This window comes from Dromiciops gliroides, chromosome 3 (genome assembly GCF_019393635.1).
Source record: "Dromiciops gliroides isolate mDroGli1 chromosome 3, mDroGli1.pri, whole genome shotgun sequence".
NCBI classification, from domain to species: Eukaryota; Metazoa; Chordata; class Mammalia; order Microbiotheria; family Microbiotheriidae; genus Dromiciops; species Dromiciops gliroides.
The window spans coordinates 595,159,894-595,173,866 of NC_057863.1; the positions used below are offsets into that span (position 1 = coordinate 595,159,894).

Here is a 13,973-nt window from a genome sequence, read left to right on the forward strand (position 1 = left end):
TCCTATCACAAGGCTGTCTTCTGCCACTCTCTCCTCCTTCACCCCTGTCTCACATGATGAAATGGTCTTAGTGCTTACCAAGGCTAAGCCCTCTATTTGTTTAAGCCATCCCATTCTATCCTATCTCCACCCTTAGATAACTCTTCTGTCATCCCCACTCTTTCACTAATTTTAAATCTCTTCCTGTCTACTAACTCATTTCCTACTTCCTACAAACATGCATGTCCATGTTTCCCCATCCTGGAAAAACCCTCCCTTGGTTCTCCTATCCCCACTTTGTAGGTAAACCCCAAAGGTCATCTGGACTTTCTCTTCTTAACCCCTTACAGTCTGGCTTCCCCTTATCATTCCAGCGACACTGCTGTCTCCCAAGTTACTCATGATCTCTTAGTGGCCTTTTCTCAGTCCTCATTCTCCTTGGCCTCTCTGTGGCGTTGGACATTGTCGATCCCTCTCTTTGGTACTTCCTCCTCTTCAGGTTTTCAGCACACCTGCCCTCTCCTGGCTCTCCTGCCTGTCTGACCATTCCTTCTCTATCACCTCTGCTGTAAACTCCAGTAGATCACAGCCTCTAACCTGAGGATTCTGTCTGGGCCCTCTTTTCTTTGCTCGAGACCACTTCTCTTGGAGATCTCATTGGCTCCCATGGATTTAATGATGTCTCTGTACTGACAATTCTCACATCTACCCCCACCCCCACCCCAAACCTCTCTGCTGACCTCCAGCAGACATGGCAAACTGGGTATCCAGTAGCCATCTTAAACTGGACATGGCAAAACTGAGCTCATCTTTCCTCCTAAACTGTTTCCCCCACTGTCTTCCCTATTACTGTAGAGGGCAACACATCTTCCCAGTTATTGGCTCATACCTCAGTCCACTTCTAGCAACATTTCTCCAATATACTCCCTTCCTTCCGCTGACACTGCCAGCCCTCTAGTGCGTGTCCTTGTCCCCTCACATGCTGGTGGCTCTGCCCACCTCAAGTCTTTCCTCACTCCAGTCCAGTCTCTCTTTAGCCACCCAAGGGATTTTCCTCAAGTGCAGGTCTGATCATGGCACTCCTCCCACCCCCTTACTCAATAAATCCCAGTGGCTCCCTATTGCTCGGACATTCAGAGCCCTCCTTCTTGTTCAGTCCTTTTGACCTTACACTCCTCCCAACATATTCTTCCATCCAGTGACACTGATGTCTGGGCTGTTCCATGAGCCAGACACATCATCTCCCAGTATTTTCTCTGTCTCCCATGCCTGGAACACTCTCCCTCTGCTCTGACTATTGACCTTTCTGGCTTCTTTTAAGTCCTTACTAAAATCCTGCCTCCTCCGGGAATCATTCCCCAGCCCCTCTCAATTTGAGTGCCTTTACACTGTTAAGTGTTTCCCATTTATCCTGGGCATAGCTCGCCTCCTCTATATTTGTTTGCTTGTTTTCTCTCCTGTTAGATTATGAGCTACTTGAGGACAAAGACTGTCTTTTGCCTCTTTTTGTATCTGCAGTGTTTATTAGCACAGTGGCTGGTGTATAGTAAGCACTTAATAAATGTTTAATAATTGATTTAAGGACTTATATGCAGAGCATACTGCTAAACCTACTCTGAGAAAAATAAAGAAACTTAGTCTTTGTAGGAAGCATGCACAGTTAACTAATGATTAAAAAAAATCCTTTGGAAAGATGCAAAACAAAGTGCTTTGTGAGGTCAGAGGAGGAAAAGGTCATTCATTTGGGGGAGTGGAATCAGAGAAGACAGTCTTTCAGTTGGGTTTTTAAAGCATGGTTAGTTAGCATTCCCTGGGAAAAGGGGAGAGAGAGAGGCCTCTCTGTGAGCAGCAGAGGCACAAAAGTACAGGGTGTATGTTTGACAGCAACCTGGTGCGTGAAAAGTGGAGTGGACTAGGCCTGGAAAACAGGGGAGCCCTGGACAGCCGAGTACAGAGGCATTAGGGAGCTTAGAAGTCTTAATCAGGAGAGACATGGCATGACCAGATCTGCCCATTAGAAAGATTAGCTTGGTTACTGTGTAAAGGGGATGGATTTTGGCTTCAGATTGGGGAGATTGAATGCCATTGAGAGAATGAAGTTGGGGGATGGGGCAGGTAGAAATGTTTTATTTTGAAATTGTTGAGTTTTAGGCTCAGTGGGACAGTGCAGAAGTCCAGTAGGCATTGGAGTGCTGACTAGTCTGGGACCAGAGGGAAGTACATAACTTCAGACCCCACAGTTTAGGTTTATGCCCTGGGTGACCTGAGACATGTTAGTGCACCTATCTGAGCCTCAATTTCGTCCTCTGTGAAATGAGAGTATTGTGGTAGATGCCCTTTGAGATCCCCTCCAGATCGGTGATCCACATGCCAACAGTCCAGATTCTGTAGGTTCTGGTGGAAGGGGAGAGGGAGTTGGAGGAAGCAATAACTAAATCTAGTTTTTAATGATGCTCTTTTTGTTTTTTGTTTTTGTTTTTTAGTGAGGCAATTGGGGTTAAGTGACTTGCCCAGGGTCACACAGCTAGTAAGTGTTAAGTGTCTGAGGCCGGATTTGAACTCAGGTACTCCTGATTCCAGGGCCGGTGCTCTATCCACTGCGCCACCTAGCTGCCCCTAATGATGCTCGTTAAGTGTGAAAAGTAATAATGATTGTAACTAGTGCTTTGCAGTTTGCAAAGAGCTTTCCATACCTTAAAAGAGTAGAGTTCTTAGCTTCTTCTAAAGTATAGACAAGGTGCTTCCAGGAACCTACAAATATAAGCAAGGCCTTTTGGGACACTTTTTCTCCCCCACACCCTAGTTATTAATGCTTTTTCCTGTTTGAAATTCCTTTGAATGTATTTACTTGTGAGTAGAATATAAGCTCTATGACCTCTGGGACTATTTGATTCTTGTCTTTGTCATCCTAGTGCCTAGTACAGTGCATTGCACACAGCAGGCACTTAATAGTTGTTATATTGAATGTAATTGTCTCATTTGATCTTTATAACAAGCCCGTGAGACAGGATAAGTAGGGATCCTAATTTTACAGATGAGAAAACTGAGGTTCACAAAGGTGAAGTGATTTCACAGCTAAGAAGTGGACTGAGTCAAAACCCTAGGTGAGTCCAGGGCTGGGACTACCTCTCAGTAGTGTTACTTTTTTTTTTTTTTTTAAGTGAAGCAGTTGGGGTTAAGTGACTTGCCCAGGGTCACACAGCTAGTAAGTGTTAAGTGACTGAGGCCGGATTTGAACTCAGGTACTCCTGACTCCAGGGCTGGTGCTCTATCCACTGTGCCACCTAGCTACCCCATCAGTAGTGTTATGAGTGTCTTTTCGAAATTCCTGTTCCGTAAAAGCAGTGATAGTGTATGTAACCCAAAATTTACAAGACCATTTCTTTTTTCCTTGACCCTGGTTAAGTCACTTAACCTTCAGCCTTCGCTCCCTCATCTGTGAAATGGAAATGATACTAGCACCAATTGAGGCAGCTAGGTGGCACAGTGGATAGAGCACCGGCCCTGGATTCAGGAGTACCTGAGTTCAAATCTGGTCTCAGTCACTTGACACTTACTAGCTGTGTGACCTTGGACAAGTCACTTAACCCCAATTGCCTCACCAAAATAAAATAATAGCACCAATCTTCTAAGTTTGTTGTGATGATAATATTGTAAAATGCTTTGCAGTTCTCTTAAATGTTGGCCAAAATGATAATTATTATTACCACTCTCTGGGGTAGATAGTTCCTAATTTAGCAGTTAATTTTGTTGCGACTTTTTATCCTTTGTAAGGCTGTCAGCAAAATATCTTAGAAATATAGACTTTTTAAAAAAATAAATTTTAATTTATCTCTTGTTTTTATATCACCTGCATTTTTCCCAATTCCTCCCCTCCCAGAGAGCCATCTCATACAACAACTTTTTTATTTTTATTTTTTGAGTGAGGCAATTGGGGTTAAGTGACTTGCCCAGGGTCACACAGCTAGTGTCAGGTATCTGAGGTGGAATTTGAACTCCAGTCTTCCTGAATCTAGAGCCGGTGCTTTATCCACTGTGCCACCTAGCGGCCCCAACAAATATATATTTTAAACAAAAAGAAGATAAAAAAAATCAGCAAAACTGATTGACACATTGACAAAGGCTGAAAATACATGCTATGTATCATAAGCATAGCCCTCCCACTTCTGCAAAAGAATATGGGAAAATTTTTTTTTTCTCATAGCTCTTTAACTATATAGGGCACAGTAACTACAAGAGAACTGCAAAAACTTGAAAGTGGAATGTTGCAAAATTCCAAAGACCAAGGACAGTGAAAGAGAATCATACCTCATCACAATTGGGAGGAGCTGAGCAGGCCCACTCCTCACCCTAGCACAAGAAGCCTTTCTTCCACATCCCACCAGCTGGTCACCTAGCCTCTGCTTGAACACCTCTAGTGACAGGATACCTCTTAAAAGGCAATCCCTTACATTGTGAGGTAACTCTCTTTCCTTGTTATGCGGAATAAAAATATCTGCCTCAATGTGATATTTCACTCACTGGCCTTGTTTTGTACCTGCAGTCAGGGGAGAACAAGCTTTTTTTCCCTAAAGGACAAACCTCCTACTTTGGAAATGGGATTGCTTCATTCTTTGTATTTGTATCCCAAGCCCCCTTTGATTGTACTTAGGTCTTTTAATAAATATTGGTGGGGCAATGGGCCTGGAGTCAGGAAAACCTAAGTTCAAATCCAACCCAAGACATTTCCAAGCTGTATGACCCTGGGCAAGGCCCTTAACCTTTGTCTGCCTCAGTTTCCTCAACTGTAAAATAGGGGCAGTAATAGCACCCAACTTGTAGGGTTGTTGTGAGGATCAAATGAGATAATACTTGTAAAGTGTTCAGCACAGTGCCTGGCACACAGTAGGTGCTTAATAAATGTGTTCCCTTCCCCTTGCTATCATATATTTCAAGACTGGTTATGTCTCCTCAAGGTCTTCTCTTCTTCAGTCTAAATACTCCTTATTACTATTGATCCTTATGTGACATGACTTCTAGTCCTTACACCATAATAATTCAGATTTTTATGGAAATTTTGAGATTAGCAAAGTACTTTTTTCACAACAATACTAATACTACCCCCATTTTGTAGGTGAAGAAACTCATCTACTAAAAAAAGGTGGGGGGAGGCAGCTAGGTGGTACAGTGGATAGAGCACTGGCCCTGAAGTTCATAGGACCTGAGTTCATATCTTACCTCAAACACTTACTAGCTGTGTGAACTTCGGCAAGTCACTTGACCCCAATTGTCTTAAACACTAGGTTCCATCCCCAGTCATCCTGATATGTATCTTTTTTTTTTTTTTAAGTGAGGCAATGAGGGTTAAGTGACCTGCCCAGGGTCACACAGCTAGTAAGTGTTAAGTGTCTGAGCCTGGATTTGAACTCAGGTACTCCTGACTCCAGGGCCAGTGCTCTATCCACTGCAGCCACCTAGCTGCCCCTAATCCTGATACGTATCTTGCCATTGGACCCAGCTGTCTCTGGAGGAGAGAGTGAGATTGGTGACCTTGCATAGTCCTCCTTCACTTAAATCCAATTCAGTGCAAGTCATGACATCACCCTGATGCCATGGTTCTCTTTGAGAATGAAGGACAAACAGCAGATGAGGAAACTGAGAAGTTAAAGGATTTGCCTAGGTTCCCACAGTTGCTGTCAGTTGTGGACTGGGACCCAGTTATTCTTCCTTTAAGACTAGTATTGGTTCCACTATATCATACTTCCTCTCAAAAAAAAAAAGCTAGAAAAGAAAAATCTCATTTATGTGATTTGAATGATTTTTAAAGTTTCTAATGATAGCCTAGTATGATTGAGGAATGGTTTATTCTAACCTGTCTGCTTTCCTGTCCTCTTTTTTTTTTTTTAAATCTGTTAAGGCCCACAGAAGAACCATTCTAATGTATTTTACTTTCCTTATGAGCATTTTAAAAATTAAATTTTATTTTCAAGTATTAAGGATTTCATTTTTCTCCTTTCTGTCTCCCTTTAGGGAGGAAAAAAAAGAAAAACAAAACCTTTGTTTTAAAAAAAAGGCAGAATCAAGCAAAATATTCCCACATTGACCATGTCCAGTAATATGTCTCATTGTGTATGTGTGTCCATCATTTCTCTGTCAGGTGAAGAGCATTCTTCATTATCTGCCCTCTGGAACCATTAGGGGCCATTTCATTGATAAGAATTCTTAAGTCTTCAAAATTACTCATTTTTACATTGTTGATATTAGTGTAAAAATGGTACCTCTGGTTCTGCTCACTCACTTCATTTTACATCAGTCAATATAAATTTTCCTGGGTTTCTCTGAAGCCATCTCTTCATTTCTTGCAGAAAGTAGTATTATATTCCATGCTTAATAATCTAGTAAGTGTTTTACAAGGCACTAAGAATTTGTTTTTCTTTGTGTTAAGGGTTTTTTTGGGGGAGTGGGATGGGGAGGAAACAACACAGAAGAGTAGTTGGTGAAGTACCAGCTGCATCCAGTTGGCCTTTGTTTCGGTGTATGCTTTAATCTCTTAAGAGATTGAGGATTGCATTTCTGAGGACTAATGAGGGAGTTTTCTAAAGGATCTGGTCTTTTTCAGCAAGTGAATAGCAAATGTAGTTTCGTCCTTTTACCTACCGCTGGTTGGCCAACCACCGAAGTCATTTTACTCTTAGGACACTCCACTTAACAGTTTGATTGGAGGCAGCTTGGGGAGCTATTAATGGCTTCTGCTATTAGAGGGATGTCAAGGTTCTGTAGGAGCATTAGTGGAATTATGTATAGCTGAAAGAGGTTTTTGTTTAATTGGGGCATCTTGACTTCAACATGTTGAGGGCATCACCCAGATGCCAAGTGCATTACTTCCAGCTCCCAAAGTTTGAGTAGTTACAGACTGCATGGGACTATACCTGAGATGGCTAAACACATCTCATCTCCAGAACACTGCTTCTCAATCCACTGAGCTTCTGAACACACAGAGCAAGCCAGAGAAGGGTCTCTATCAAATCAATCCTGAAAACCAGCCTTGCTGCTTACATCTGCAAGTTTGGGGGAAAATAAAGGTATTATTATGAATCAAAGTCTTAAGTAGGCTTTCTTAAGAGCTAATCAATAATATTTTATATTGCACTCTTTTAAATGTATATATTTAATCCATCGGACTGTAATGTACTTTGCATAGTGCATTTATCTGATTTTAGTTTTGTTCTGTGGACTTAAAGCAATGCTGTCATATATTGAAGGCCTTTCTCCTTGTCTTGTTTTCCTTTTTTGGCCCTCCTATGATGTCATGGAATGATTCAGCTAGAGGAGATCTTACGTATCATTTAACCCAATCCATAGTGTGCATCCCAGTCGCTATTATACAGATGAGTATAGTGAAGCTTAACAAGGTAAGGGACTATGCCAAGGTCTTGTAATCCGGAATTGATAAAGCCAGGACTCAAACCCAGGTCTTCTGACTCCAAATAAACCCAGTACCTTTCCCCACTATGCCATGTGATTATTTCAGTGTTCCTACTCTGACAGTTTTGTGGTAGTATTTCAGAGTATGTGAAGTCCTTTGCCATGGTGCTGATCTACAATTTACTAGTTTTTCATAGTTATTAGGGAAGATACTTCAAAAAAAAGATTAGGCATGTATGTAGTTTTGGGGAAAAAATAAACTTAATGTTGTTCGGACATGTCTGACTCCTGGCCCCGAACTCTGTCTACTTCACTACCTAATAACTTAATAACTATCAACAAAAAACCAAAAGCGTAAACACACACACACACACACACACACACACACACACCACAGAACTAAATGAATTCACAACCAAGATACTTTTGTTCTTTGGCTCTCTAAGCCTATCCTAAAATTTTGGACCTTTTTGTTTTCTTTTCTTTAAAAAATTTTAAAATGTAGTTGTACTCAGTCTCTATACAGTTTGGGTTCTGCTGATTTTATTCTATTCACTTCATAAAGGTCTTTCTATACTTTGTATGTTTCATAGTTGTTTCATGACATGTTGATTATAATAATGCAACAATTCTGCCATTAGATATATTTCCAATTATTTACTGTAAACAATAGAGCATGCTTTGAAAAAGGTCCTTTTTCCCTTTTAACGATATTTTGGGAATAATCTTAGCAATGGAATTGCTGAGTCAAAAAGTTTGTGACTCTTAGTGTATACTGCTGTGTTGCTATCCCAAATATTTATTTACACAACCCACAGTCCTGCCAGCAGTGTATGTCTGAGTCTGTTTCCTCATGGCCCACCACCTTTGGACTTTTTTGTTTTTAAAAAATATTTTTAACATTCTTGTAGGTGTATGGGTAATAGCTTACGGTCATCATAATTTGTATTTGCACTTTAAACAAAAATAAAACCAATCAATACATTTATTTATAATTGTTTACATTAAAAATGAATGTCTGTGTTCATATATGCTCATTAGTTACTCTCTCTGTCCTTTGTCCATCTCTGTGTTTGGGTGGGTATTTTTCCTTTTATATAATCATAGTGTACAGGCTGTCCTTGTTCTATTTTCTTTTCATGTTACTGCATATAAGTCCACATTTCTTTGTGGTCCTTGTAGTCATCCTGTTTAATGGCACAAAGTTGAACTGTTCTGTGACCTGATGAGACCATACAGAAGGATATGGACAAGTTAGACTATGCCCTGAGGAGGGCAGGAGATTGCAAGGATTGGAACTAGAGGAGTTTAACCTAGAGAGCAGATTTAGGGAGATGGTGATCCTTGTCTTCAAGTATTTGAAGGGCTGTTATAGGGATTCGATTGAACATGCCACCTCCAGCTCCTTTGCCTAGGATGCCCTCTCATGCCTTGTAAAGGTCATCCCCCTTATGGGATCCCTAGCTCCCTTCCTCAGCTCAGGACACTCCCCTCTTACAAGGTCTCTACAGCTCTCCATCAATGCCAAGATAGCTTTGTGTATATTTTGTATTTACTTAGCCTGTAGAATGCATGCTCCTTGAGGCTAAGAACTGTTTCCTTTTTGTCTTAGTAGAAGTAGGCACTTCAAAATTGCCTGTTGAATTGAATTGCTTGGCCTCAGAGGGAGCAATGGCATGGACAATTCAAAGAGCCAGATTTAGATTGGATCTAAAGAAATCTTTCCAGCAATTAAAACTATATGAAAGTGCAATGAGGGGCAGCTAGGTGGAGCAGTGGATAGAGCACCGGCCCTGGAGTCAGGAGGACCTGAGTTCAAATCCGGCCTCAGACACTTAACACTTACTAGCTGTGTGACCCTGGGCAAGTCACTTAACCCCAATTGCCTCACTAAAAAAAACCAAAAACAAACAAAATAAATAAAATAAAAGTGCAATGAGCGGATTTCCACCTTATTGGAGAACTTGAAGCAAAAAATTGGATGATCACTTGGGTATTTGTTTTATCAAGAGTTCTTTGTCTGGTATGATTCTTTGATATACCAGTTTATTAAGCTGTTCAGCTGTTGGACATTTAGGTTGTTTATAGCTTTATGATTTATTTTATTTATTTATTTATTTTTAGTGAGGCATTTGGGGTTAAGTGACTTGCCCAGGGTCACACAGCTAGTAAGTGTTAAGTGTCTGAGGTCGGATTTGAACTCAGGTTCTCCTGACTCCAGGACTGGTGCTCTATCCACTGCATCACCTAGCTGCCCTATAGCTTTATGATTGCAAATAATCTTGTTATATATCTGTTTTTAACGGTCGGGGGGGGGGCATCTCACTAATTTCATTATTGGGTTAGAGTATGATTATTTTTATGATTCTTGTTGTGTACTGCCAAATTGCCCTCAAAAAAGTTTGCAATTCTACTAAAGCAGTGTTTGTTTCTCTACAAACCCCTCGCCCCCAAGAACAGAATTTTGTTACTTTTAATCATTACTGCCAATTTGATGATTATTATCTTGGTTATTTTATTTTGTACTTGCTTTAATTACTCATGAGACGGAATAATTTTTACAGCAGTGTCCTGTTTTATTTAGTCGGTTCGTATCCTTTGACAAATGAGTTAACTTTGTGACTGCTAGCTTATTATAATTGTTGTTAATTAGTAAGCACCTATTCCGTAAGAGAATTGGGTGGTATTCTTGCATCTGTCTCGGTTCCTTATTGATTTTAGATGTTAAGTTTTAGGCGCTGCCTCTTTGGAAATCCCAGGTCTTTGTAAAGCGGCTTTGGGCATCCCAGCGGCTGCTCCTCCTCCTCATAGCAGAGGTCAGTCAGGGCGGGGCCCGGAGGCGGCCCGGGGCTCCTGAGGGGGGCCCTCGGGCTCTCTGCCTCTCCAGAGTTTGCTTTCTACTGCCTGTCGTTAAAACTGCGAGCGTAGTTCCCACAGTAACTTTCCGTCGAGAGCCTGCTGGCTTCTTGCATAAACTATCCGAGGAGACTGTAATGCTGTCATACAGACGTCTTTGGCAGCCAATCAGAGGCAGCGAAATTATCTTCAATTTTTTTAAATGGAACTCTAGCGGCCAATGAGCTGCGCCCGGGCTCGTGAGGGACCCACCCCGCTGTATAATTACGAGAAAAGCCCTGCCGCGGCCTGTGTCGCCCCTCGGGGCCGTGCCCGGGGCTGCGGCGCCGGTTCCGGGGGGGGGGCTTGGCCGGCCGCCCCGCGGCGCCGCCGAGTCCGCTCGGCCGAGGCCCCCGCCGCTGACCCCTGCTCTGCTTCTCAAGGTAACTTTAAAACAGGAAGTGTCCGAAGGAGGGCCCTGATGACGCGCAGGAGCCAATGGCGGCGGCGCGGCCGTCGCCGAGAGGGCGGCGCGGCCAATGAGGCGGCCGGAGGCGAGGCTCGGTGTCAAATAGCAGGATAGATTGAATGCCTTTGCCTGTTAAAGTGGAAGGAGGCTGCAGGGCTCCGGCGGAGGCCGCCTCGGAGTTTTTCACTGAGGCAGGGGTCAGCTGAAAGACAAAGAAAAATGGCGAATAGTTTGGTGGGGGGGCCGCGGTTCGCCCTCGCCCCGGAGTGGACCTTCCCGGCTCCTGGCTCGGCATCTCCTGCGCCTTTTGTTTCCTCCGTCCTTGGGGGGGGAGGGCTAGCAGTGACTTAATTTCTCCCTGTCCGAGGAGAGATATAAATAGCTCCATGTAAAATTAATGCAGTTCCCGTAAGTTTCCTTCTTTGTTTCTGTTGAAATAATCGAAACTGTTTTGGCCTCGCCGAGTGTAGACAAGTTGCACTGTTTCAGAAAATGGCCCCTTTGCATTCCGTGCATAGTTCCCGGCGCACCTCCAGCCCCTGGCTCCTCGGTGGAGCCTCCTGCATGCCCTTCAGGGAGGATGGGGGTGGGGGGACCGGTGGCTTTTTAATTTTTTTGCTTAGTTCTGTGTGGAGAAGAGCAGTTCCCTGAAGAGAAAGGTTAATCATTTCCCGGGGAAACAGCAGCCAAACACTTAACTCTGTGTATTGGGCAAACCAGGCTCAAGAATTAGCTGAACTATTTTCCAAATAATGTTCCTTTGTTCCAGTGTGAGGAAGCTTTACCTATACCGTAGAATAGCCCGACTGTCCAAAGAGGGTTTTGCCAGAGGTGAGGTGTCCTGGAACTCGCCAAGCCTCTATGTTTTCAAACTGGGAAGGCGATGTTCTGAATTTGGAGGAAAAAAATAGCATTTCCACTTATGCTTCAGGGTGTCATGGTGAAGGCCTTGGATTTGCCAAGGGAAATTCTTCCATAACTTTGTTTTAACCCACCTGTCTGTCCCTAGTTCTTACAGAGGCTAGTAAATGTAGGTAACAGTATTTCCTATTTTAGACACATTGACACCTGGACACATACACTTCTCTGCTTTATCTCTCCAGTAACTGAATTTGACACATTTTTCTCATCTTTCTCCTCCTCCCACCCCCACCCTTTTTTTTTAAAACACATTTGCGAACAGGTTCTTTTATATAGTACAAACTAGATTCTTTGATTTTCTGATGACTTGGAAAGTTGAGTCTAGGCAGCTCAGTCTCTTGTCCTTGCAGATGCTGATACATTTTTGCCTGTGAGGAGATGTGAAGCCAATGCAAGTTGCTAAATCTCACCAGTTAGTTCTTGTGGATAATGAAATCTTCCATCCTTTGTACAAACATCCAGGAAATACTTGACAAACACAAGCAGTCCTTTGTTTTCTTATTTGCAAATAAGGAATGAAGGTCACTGGAACATGCCTGCTAGAAGCTGAACACCACCAGCAAGGACAGTCCCAGGAGAGAGGGAAGGAGTAGGCCTGTGCAATTGTCAGGGGCTGGTGGGGACATTCCTCCTCCTAGATGTCAAGGACTTAGCCAGAAGGAAAGACCCGGCTTTGGATTTGGGGCATCTGTGGTTGGAACAGCAGTGCCATCAAAGTTGCTGGAAGCAGGCCTCAGACGTTAGTAAGAGTGACCTTGAAATACTGCTGCTGGAGCTTAAAGCATGAAGGACAAAGTTTGTTTATACAGCTTTGGATTGGGAAACTGTATCACAGATGAAAGGAGATGGAGGGGACTTGGGCTGTTTGGGTGGAGGACAGTGTGGGAATGGAATAGAGATTCAAATTCAGATTTCAAGTCAGACATGCATATTGTTTTCAGTCTCTTTTCCCGTTAGAAAGTCCAAAACTGTGTTAGGATACTTCAGTTAACTGCCTAAAAGATTCAGTCTTATGGCCTCTGGATAGTATTTTAAGAGTTCAGAATAGTTTTGTTTGTGAAACTTCTTTTGGGGAGTTGGAATGCTTATCTTCACTTCAGAAAATGGCCATTCTGGTAAATGAAGTAGGCACTTGGAAAGGATTCGATTTTCCCAGGGAGACCTGAAAGATAATTTTTTTTCTTTTAGCAGTCACTGATCTGCATGTTACCAGCTACTCTGAATTGTATTTATGATTTTTAAATCAGTTGTAGATTTTGGCAAGTGTGTTGTTAACTGGCAAGCACGAGAGCCTTGGAGTTGTGGGGTCTATTCTAACTCCTTCCAGCTGAAGTCCAGGACTGTACAGGGAAGGCGAAGGTGAAGGTGAAGGAGGGGACATCGGAGAGGCCTAGACAAAGCAGCCTACGGGGGCCCAAAACTTTGGGTAAGCACCAAAAGACATTCAGTAACCCTTGTAGGGGAAACTAGTTAGAATCTGGGCCTTGTGGTCACTAAAAATCCCATTAAATGTGATCGGCAGAAACCTTCTAAAAGAGAGCCCTTTCAACACTCTTGGCAGTTGTTTTTCTAGACATTGAGGTAATCTCACAGGGAACCAGAGTTTGCAGAAGGAGAGTGAGTGCCTTCAAAGTAGTTGAAACTTCTCTGGATTGATGGAGGAATTTGTTGTTTGATTCTGTCTCTGGTGATGCCAGGCAGATCCTAGTTAGAGAAGGTTAAAAGCTTAATTATAGTAGGTGTTGACTAGATCCGGGCATCTCTCCCAAGGGGGTGGGGGTGGGGATCTGTTTGTAGTTAAATTCTTTAAAAAGTATTAGAATTGGGATCTTTTTTTTTAAACCAATTCCTACACTTCACTTGAAAGAGAGCAGAGAGACAATATATTTTTCACTTCTGTTTATACAGATGTTTCCTCATCCTTTTAATTTGTATTTGCAAAGGCTACATACCGTGGAAGCCGTTTCCCCTCGAACTAGGACTCAATTCCATCCTGGTTTGCCCTTAATAAAAGTGAGGCCAGTGTAGTGTAGTAGAAAGAACACAGAGTTTGGAGACAGAGGACAATCTCCCTGAGTTTGTCGTTCCTTGGCTTCACCACTTACTACTCTGGGCACCTTGGGGCAAATTTCTTCTCTCTGGGGCCTCATTCTCTTTTTTTTTTTTTTTTTTTAGTGAGGCAATTGGGGCCAGGTGACTTGCCCAGGGTCACACAGTGTAACGATTGGAATAACGCCACCTGCTGGAGATTTTTAATCTTACAACAGCCAGTAAGTGTTAAGTGTCTGAGGCCGGATCTGAACTCAGGTATTCCTGACTCCAGGGCTGGTGCTCTATCCACTGCAACCACCAGTTGCCCCTCAGT

At 42.8% G+C, this 13,973-nt stretch overlaps 1 protein-coding gene across 6 annotated transcripts in view; it reads left to right on the top strand.

Annotated features, from left to right (window-relative positions):
• NFYC (nuclear transcription factor Y subunit gamma) overlaps nucleotides 1-13,973 on the top strand; it is a 94,031-nt gene that overhangs the window by 22,055 nt on the left and 58,003 nt on the right. For 2 of the 6 annotated variants that reach the window (XM_043994728.1, XM_043994731.1), the window contains exons 1-2: nucleotides 12,331-12,347; nucleotides 12,856-13,034. The exons of 1 other annotated variant lie outside the window; for it this stretch is intronic. The gene's annotated coding sequence lies outside the window, so the exon portion shown is untranslated. Of the gene's footprint in view, nucleotides 1-10,525; nucleotides 10,662-12,330; nucleotides 12,348-12,855; nucleotides 13,035-13,973 lie in introns of those variants that run through there. 3 more of the 6 variants (XM_043994729.1, XM_043994730.1, XM_043994726.1) reach the window with 3 other exon arrangements.